The sequence below is a fragment of the Oncorhynchus tshawytscha genome, linkage group LG05 (genome assembly GCF_018296145.1).
Source record: "Oncorhynchus tshawytscha isolate Ot180627B linkage group LG05, Otsh_v2.0, whole genome shotgun sequence".
NCBI classification, from domain to species: Eukaryota; Metazoa; Chordata; class Actinopteri; order Salmoniformes; family Salmonidae; genus Oncorhynchus; species Oncorhynchus tshawytscha.
In genome coordinates, this window is record NC_056433.1 from 15,102,042 (window position 1) to 15,110,547 (window position 8,506).

Genomic DNA, 8,506 nt, shown 5'->3' on the forward strand with positions numbered 1-8,506 from the left:
CAGTAAAAATGAAAGTTTTGTCTGCAGCTAGACTGGAAAAGAATATAACAACATCTCTCTCAAGCTTCCACTGTCTTCTTCCTCTGTTTTAGGAGAATAGAGATGCGACCAGGTATAGAGGTTTAACATTTAGAGTTGGAGAGAAGATACAAATGTAATTTTAGCAATGGCACACCCCGAAATAGAATACAAGGGATTCAAGGCCACTGTTATGAATACAACAAACAGTGAGAAATCACAGAGGAAGTCATGGAAGAGTACGGTGAGAAGTCACAGAAGAAGTCATGGAAGAGTACGGTGAGAAGTCACAGAAGAAGTCATGGAAGAGTACGGTGAGAAGTCACAGAAGAAGTCAGGCATAGAAGTCCTGTGTTCAACATCAATTAAGCAATAAGGCCAAAGAGGGTGTGGTATATGGCCAATATACCTGGCTGTTCTTATGCACGACGCAACATGGAGTGCCTGGATACAGCCCTTTGCCATGGTATATTGGCCATATACCACAAACCCCTGAGGTGCCTTATTGCTATTATAAACTGGTTACCAATGTAATTAGGGCAATAAAAATAAATGCTTTGTCATTCCCGTGGTATACGATTTGATATACCACGGCTGTCGGGCCAATCAGCATTCAGGGCTTGACCCACCCAGTTTATAATAATCTTGAAAGGGTTCATCTTTAAAAGTAAATAATCTATTCTGAGCAGAGAGAAGATACGGAAGCCCCCTTGACCTCATCATCCCTGTTAGACTTACTTCCTGATTCCATTCTAACTACATGACAGATCTGAGAAAGCAAGTAGTGTTTTGTTCTCATGTCAAATGCTGAAATGTTTTCACCCCCTGTATTCACAGTTTACAACAGAAAACACAGTGAAACAGCACCCAGGTTGAATAGAGACAGAGAATCCATCAAACTATGCGCTGTATATTTCTGTCATTGTCATCCTTGTCATCACACAGTGATTATGGTTAGTATTCTTCAGTCTTGAGTATTCCAACCACAAAATATCCAAACCTGTTTCTGTCATGCAGACATTGTCTTGCAGTGATTGAGAGAATAGGTTGTTATTTCCACCAGTCTGTCTAGTAATTGGTTTTGCTGCAGCCTGCATATTTGCTCTGGCTGATTGATAGGGCATTATGAAAAGGCGATGCTCTCTGATAGAATCGTCTAACTAAATGGGGGATAATATGGTATGGGGTATTTAGTGTGGCGTCAAGATTTAGCCGTGACGGGATCATACACAACACCCCTCAGACTGAACATAGCCTACGTCCCAAATGGCACCCCTATAGTGCACTACTTTTGACCTGAGCACAATAGACCTGGTCAAACATAGTGCACTACATAGACAATATGGTGAACGCTGGACGCACGAATAGAGGGGCCCAAATGATGTCCTTCATAGTGAGATCTGGTAAGCAAAAATAAACTCAGTCTACATAACATTTCCATGACATAGACTGAACAGGTGAATCCAGATGAAAGTAATGATCCATTATTGATGTCACCTGTTAAATCTACTTCAAGCAGTGTAGATGAAGGGGAAGATACAGGTTAAAGAGGATTTTTAAGGCTTGAGACAATTGAGACATGGTTTGTGTATGTGTGCCATTCAGAGGGTGAATGGGCAAGACAAAATATTTAAATGCAGTTGAATGGGGTATGGTAGCACAGTTGAAGTCGGAAGTTTACATACACTTAGGTTGGAGTCATTAAAGCTCCATTTTCAACCACAAATTCCTTGTAAACAAACTATAGTTTTGGCAAGTCGGTCAGGACATCTACATTGTGCATGACACAAGTCATTTTTCCAACAATTGTTTACAGACAGATTATTTCACCTATAATTGACTGTATCACAATTCCAGTGGGTCAGAAGTTTACATACACTAAGTTGACTGTGCCTTTAAACAGCTTGGAAAATTCAAGAAAATTATGTTCTGAAGCTTGTGATAGGGTAATTGACATAATTTGAGTCATTTGGAGGTGACCTGTGGATGTATGTCAAGGCCTACCTTCAAATTAAGTGCCTCTTTGCTTGACATCATGGGAAAATCAAAAGAAATTAGCCAAGAGAAAATAACATTTCCAAACGCCTGAAGGTATCACGTTCATCTGTACAAACAATAGTACGCAAGTATAAACACCATGGGACCACGCAGCCGTCATACGTCATACTGCTCAGGATGGAGACACATTCTGTCTCCTAGAGATGAACGAACTTTGGTGCGTAAAGTGCAAATCAATCCCAGAACAACAACAAAGGACCTTGTGAAGATGCTGGAGGAAACAGGTACAAAAGTATCTATATCCACAGTTAAACGAGTCTTCCGACTAGCTTGGAAGGACGGTACCGTGCAGTACCGAAGAGCCCTTACTGCTGCTCGATCATCCTATTTTTCTAACTTAATTGAGGAAAATAAGAACAATCCGACATTCCTTTTTGATACTGTCGCAAAGCTAACTAAAAAGCAGCATTCCCCAAGAGAGGATGACTTTCACTTTAGCAGTGATAAATTCATGAACTTCTTTGAGGAAAAGATTATGATTATTAGAAAGCAAATTACGGACTCCTCTTTAAACCTGCGTATTCCTCCAAACCTCAGTTGTCCTGAGTCTGCACAACTCTGCCAGGACCTAGGATCAAGAGAGACGCTCAAGTGTTTTAGTACTATATCTCTTGACACAATGATGAAAATAATCATGGCCTCTAAACCTTCAAGCTGCATACTGGACCCTATTCCAACTAAACTACTGAAAGAGCTGCTTCCTGTGCTTGGCCCTCCTATGTTGAACATAATAAACGGCTCTCTATCCACTGGATGTGTACCAAACTCACTAAAAGTGGCAGTAATAAAGCCTCTCTTGAAAAAGCCAAACCTTGACCCAGAAAATATAAAAACTATCGGCCTATATCGAATCTTCCATTCCTCTCAAAAATTTTAGAGAAGGCTGTTGCTCAGCAACTCACTGCCTTCCTGAAGACAAACAATGTATACGAAATGCTTCAGTCTGGTTTTAGACCCCATCATAGCACTGAGACGGCACTTGTGAAGGTGGTAAATGACATTTTAATGGCATCGGACCGAGGCTCTGCATCTGTCCTTGTGCTCCTAGACCTTAGTGCTGCTTTTGATACCATCGATCACCACATTCTTTTGGAGAGATTGGAAACCCAAATTGGTCTACACGGACATGTTCTGGCCTGGTTTAGATCTTATCTGTCGGAAAGATATCAGTTTGTCTCTGTGAATGGTTTGTCCTCTGACAAATCAACTGTAAATTTCGGTGTTCCTCAAGGTTCCGTTTTAGGACCACTATTGTTTTCACTATATATTTTACCTCTTGGGGATGTTATTCGAAAACATAATGTAAACTTTCACTGCTATGCGAATGACACACAGCTGTACATTTCAATGAAACATGGTGAAGCCCCAAAATTGCCCTCGCTAGAAGCATGTGTTTCAGACATAAGGAAGTGGATGGCTGCAAACTTTCTACTATTAAACTCGGACAAAACAGAGATGCTTGTTGTAGGTCCCAAGAAACAAATAGATCTTCTGTTGAATCTGACAATTAATCTTAATGGTTGTACAGTCGTCTCAAATAAAACTGTGAAGGACCTCGGCGTTACTCTGGACCCTGATCTCTCTTTTGAAGAACATACCATTTCGAGGACAGCTTTTTTCCATCTACGTAACATTGCAAAAATCAGAAACTTTCTGTCCAAAAATGATGCAGAAAAATTAATCCATGCTTTTGTCACTTCTAGGTTAGACTACTGCAATGCTCTATTTTCCGGCTACCCGGATAAAGCACTAAATAAACTTCAGTTAGTGCTAAATACGGCTGCTAGAATCCTGACTAGAACCAAAAAATTTGATCATATTACTCCAGTGCTAGCCTCTCTACACTGGCTTCCTGTCAAAGCAAGGGCTGATTTCAAGGTTTTACTGCTAACCTACAAAGCATTACATGGGCTTGCTCCTACCTATCTCTCTGATTTGGTCCTGCCGTACATACCTACACGTACGCTACGGTCACAAGACGCAGGCCTCCTAATTGTCCCTAGAATTTCTAAGCAAACAGCTGGAGGCAGGGCTTTCTCCTATAGAGCTCCATTTTTATGGAACGGTCTGCCTACCCATGTCAGAGACGCAAACTCGGTCTCAACCTTTAAGTCTTTACTGAAGACTCATCTCTTCAGTGGGTCATATGATTGAGTGTAGTCTGGCCCAGGAGTGGGAAGGTGAACGGAAAGGCTCTGGAGCAACGAACCGCCCTTGCTGTCTCTGCCTGGCCGGTTCCCCTCTTTCCACTGGGATTCTCTGCCTCTAACCCTATTACAGGGGCTGAGTCACTGGCTTGCTGGGGCTCTCTCATGCCGTCCCTGGAGGGGGTGCGTCACCTGAGTGGGTTGATTCACTGTTGTGGTCATCCTGTCTGGGTTGGCGCCCCCCTTGGGTTGTGCCGTGGCGGAGATCTTTGTGGGCTATACTCAGCCTTGTCTCAGGATGGTAAGTTGGTGGTTGAAGATATCCCTCTAGTGGTGTGGGGGCTGTGCTTTGGCAAAGTGGGTGGGGTTATATCCTTCCTGTTTGGCCCTGTCCGGGGTGTCCTCGGATGGGGCCACAGTGTCTCCTGACCCCTCCTGTCTCAGCCTCCAGTATTTATGCTGCAGTAGTTTATGTGTCGGGGGGCTGGGGTCAGTTTGTTATATTTGGAGTACTTCTCATGTCCTATTCGGTGTCCTGTGTGAATCTAAGTGTGCGCTCTCTAATTCTCTCCTTCTCTCTTTCTTTCTCTCTCTCGGAGGACCTGAGCCCTAGGACCATGCCCCAGGACTACCTGACATGATGACTCCTTGCTGTCCCCAGTCCACCTGGCCATGCTGCTGTTCCAGTTTCAACTGACCTGAGCCCTAGGACCATGCCCCAGGACTACCTGACATGATGACTCCTTGCTGTCCCCAGTCCACCTGGCCATGCTGCTGCTCCAGTTTCAACTTCCACCTGACCGTGCTGCTGCTCCAGTTTCAACTGTTCTGCCTTATTATTATTCGACCATGCTGGTCATTTATGAACATTTGAACATCTTGGCCATGTTCTGTTATAATCTCCACCCGGCACAGCCAGAAGAGGACTGGCCACCCCACATAGCCTGGTTCCTCTCTAGGTTTCTTCCTAGGTTTTGGCCTTTCTAGGGAGTTTTTCCTAGCCACCGTGCTTCTACACCTGCATTGCTTGCTGTTTGGGGTTTTAGACTGGGTTTCTGTACAGCACTTTGAGATATCAGCTGATGTACGAAGGGCTATATAAATAAATTTGATTTGATTTGATTTGATATATCGACATAGCCTGAAAGACCGCTCAGCAAGGAAGAAGCCACTGCTCCAAAATCACCATAAAAAAAAGCCAGACTACGGTTTGCAACTGTACATGGGGACAAAGATCGTACTTTTTGGAGAAATGTCCTCTGGTCTGATGAAACAAAAATAGAACTGTTTGGCCATAATAACCATTGTTATGTTTGGAGGAAAAGGGGGAGGCTTGCAAGCCGAAGAACACCACCCCAACCGTGAAGCACGGGGTGGCAGCATCATGTTGTGGGAGTGCTTTGCTGCAGGAGGGATTGGTGCCTTTCACAAAATAGATGGCATCAATTTTTATTTGGATTAAATGCCAGGAATTGTGAAAAACTGAGTTTAAATATATTTGGCTAAGGTGTATGTAAACTTCCCACTTCTACTTGTAAGTGCCAGGTGCACCGTTTCGAGTGTGTCAAGAACTGCAATGCTGCTGGGTTTTTCACACTCAACAGTTTCTCGTGTGTATCAAGAATGGTCCACCACCCAAAGGAGCTTTCAAATCTGGCCTCATACTGTGTGCTTGTGTGGGTCGTTGTTTTCTTCTATGAGAGTATGAAAGAGGCCACTTAGATGGAAGGATGTTCTCCCATCATATGTATGTCACATGTCAGGCTCTGTACTGTAGACTAGCAGCCTTCAGCAGCAGAGAGGAACCAGTCTCACAATAAATAGATGGAGGTGACATTGACTGCGTCCTGGTCAAAAGTAGTGCACTAAATAGCAAATAGGGTGCCATTTGGGATACAGAGATTGGCTCCTATAGAAAGAGAACGAAAGGAGAGCATCGATAATGTATGCCATTCGAGTTCATATTCAAGGAGTCCTCTTTTAGCAAGGGGAGAATCCATCACACACACACACACACAGTGATTATACAGTAATCAGGTGTTTTACAGACCACAGAGGGGTGCAGAACAGGCAGATACAGTGCCTTGCAATTGTATTCAACCCCCTTGGTGTTTTTCCTATTTTGTTGCATTACAACCTGTAGTTTAACTTGATTTTTATTTGGATTTCATGTAATGAACACACACAAAATAGTCAAAATTGGTGAAGTGAAATGAAAAAAATTACTTGTTTAATAAAATTCTACAAAATTTAAAATGGAAAAGTGGTGCGTGCATATGTATTCACCCCCTTTGCTATGAAGCCCCTAAATAAGATCTGGTGCAACCAATTACCTTCAGATGTCACATAATTAATTAAATAATGTCCACCTGTGTGCAATCTAAGTGTCACATGATATGCCACATGATCTCAGTATATATACACCTGTTCTGAAAGGCCCCAGAGTCTGCAACACCACTAAGCAAGGGGCACCACCAAGCAAGTGGCACCAGAAAGACCAAGGAGCTCTCCAAACAGGTCAAGGACAAAGTTGTGGAGAAGTACAGGTCAGGGTTGGGTTATAAAAAAATATCAGAGACTTTGAACATCCCACCATTAAATCCATTATGAAAAACGGAAAGAATATGGCACCACAACAAACCTGCCAAGAGAGGGCCACCCACCAAAACTCACGGGCCAGGCAAGAAGGGAATTAATCAGAGAGGCAACAAAGAGACCAAAGACAACTCTGAAGGAGCTGCAAAGCTCCACAGCAGAGATTGGAATATCTGTCCATAGGACCACTTTAAGCCGTACACTCCACAGAGCTGGGCTTTACAGAAGAGTGGCCAGAAAAAAAGCCATTGCTTAAAGACAAAAATAAGCAAACACGTTTGGTGTTCACCAAAAGTCGTGTGGGAGACTCCCCAAACATATGGAAGAAGGTACTCAGGTACTGGTCAGATGAGACAAAAATTTAGCTTTTTGGCCATCAAAGAAAATGCTATGTCTGGCACAAATCCAACACCTCTCATCACCCCAAGAATACCATCCGGGGATGCTTTTCATCAGCAGGGACTGGGAAACTGGTCAGAATTGAAGGAATGATGGATGGTGCTAAATACAGGGAAATTCTTGAGGGAAACCTGTTTCAGTCTTCCAGAGATTTGAGACTGGGATGGAGGTTCACCTTCCAGCAGGACAATGACCTTAAGCATACTGCTAAAGCAACACTCGAGTGGTTTAAGGGGAAACATGTAAATGTCTTGGAATGTCCTTGTCAAAGCCCAGACCTCAATCCAATTGAGAATCTGTGGTATGACTTAAAGATTGCTGTACCCCAGCAGGAACCCATCCAACTTGAAGGAGCTGGAGCAGGTTTGCCTTGAAGAGTAGGCAAAAATCCCAGTGGCTAGATGTGCCAAGCTTTTAGAGACATATCCCAAGAGACTTGCAGCTGTAATTGCTGCAAAAGGTGGCTCTACAAAGCATTGACTTTTGGCGGGTGAATAGTTATGCACGCTCAAGTTTTCAGTTTTTTTGTGTCTAACTTCTTGTTTGTTTCACAATTTTTAAAATTTTGCATCTTCAAAGCGGTAGGCATGTTGTGTAAATCAATTTTAATTATTGGTTGTAAGGCAACAAAATAGAAAAAATGCCAAGGGGAGTGAATACTTTCGCAAGGCACTGTAAATAAAATATAAATGCAACATGCAACAATTTCAAAGATTTCATTGAGTTACAGTTCATATTATGGAACCATTGAATTGAAATCAATTCATTAGGCCATAATCTATGGAATTCACATGATTGGGAAGGTGCGCAGCAAGGGTGAGCATGGGCCCCCTCACTGGGGAGCCAGGCCCAGCCAATCAGAATTAATTTTTCCCCACAAAAGGGCTGTATTACAGACAAAAATTATCCTCAGTTTCATCAGCTGTCAGGGTGGCTGGTCTCAGGCAATCCCGCAGGTGAATAAGCCAAATGTTGAGGTCCTGGGCTGACGTGATTTGCGGTTGTGAGTCCAGTTGGACGTATTGCCAAATTCTCTAAAACAACATTGGAGGTAGCTTATGGTAGAGAAATGATCAATTCTCTGACAACAGCTCTGGTGGACATTCTTGCAGTCAGCATGCCAATTGCATGCTCCTTCAACTTGAGACATCTGTGGCATGGTGTTTCGTGACAACTGCACATTTTAGAGTGGCCTTTTACTGTCCCCAGCACAAGGTGCACCTGTGTAATGATCATGCTGACTTGTCATGTGGATGGATTATCTTGACAAGGGAGAAACGCTCAATAAC